We start from the raw sequence: 1,038 nt of genomic DNA on the forward strand, positions 1-1,038 counted from the left end.
GTAGTTGGGACATTTATTTACCCTTGATGGAGTTTGCTTATAATAACAGTTATCAAGCTAGCATCGAGATGGCACCTTATGAGGCATTGTATGGAAGGAAATGCAGAACTCCCGTCTGTTGGGATGAGGTTGGAGAGCGGAAACTTTTTGGTCCCGAATTGGTTCAAAATACTAGTGAGAAGATACAGCTTATTCGGCAAAGATTAAAGGCAGCCCAGAGCAGACAAAAGAGCTATGCAGATAAGCGTAGGCGGGAACTTGAGTTTGAAGTAGGTGATAAGGTTTTCATACGGATATCTCCTTGGAAATGGGTACTTCGATTTGGTAAGCGCGGGAAGTTGAGTCCACGTTACATTGGATGAATTGATGGAAAAAGGATACATGAGAGAAAGCATGAGTCCATGTGTAGTTCCCATTTTATTAGTTCCTAAGAAGGATGGGACGTGGAGGATGTGTGTTGACTGTCGAGCCATTAACAACATAACGGTAAAATATTGACATCCCATTCCTAGGCTAGATGATGTGTTTGATGAATTACATGGGTCTTGTGTATTTTCCAAAATTGATTTGAAAAGTGGATATCATCATATTAGAATGAAAGAAGGAGATGAATGGAAAACTGACTTTAAAACAAAATATGGTTTGTATGAATGGTTAGTCATGCCTTTTGGTCTAACTAATGCCCCGAGCACTTTTATAAGATATTAAGACTTATGAATCATGTCTTACGAGCTTTTATTGGCAAGTTTGTTGTTGTTTATTTTGATGATATCCTCATTTATAGCAAAAACATAAACGATCATGTAGTACATTTGAAATATGTTTTAGATGTGTTTAGAAAAGAAAATTTATTTGCTAATCTAAAGAAGTGTAAGGGTCTTATTAATGTACTAAGATTTGGCATAAATTTTCTACTATAATTTAATAATCCTAAAAATTTTTGCAATTCTTTTGTGTCTTCTATTTTATCTGGAAATTCTAATATTTTACTAACTATATGTGGTTGCAATTCTATTATACCTCTGTTTATTGTTAATC

This window comes from Citrus sinensis, chromosome 4 (genome assembly GCF_022201045.2).
Source record: "Citrus sinensis cultivar Valencia sweet orange chromosome 4, DVS_A1.0, whole genome shotgun sequence".
NCBI lineage: Eukaryota > Viridiplantae > Streptophyta > Magnoliopsida > Sapindales > Rutaceae > Citrus > Citrus sinensis.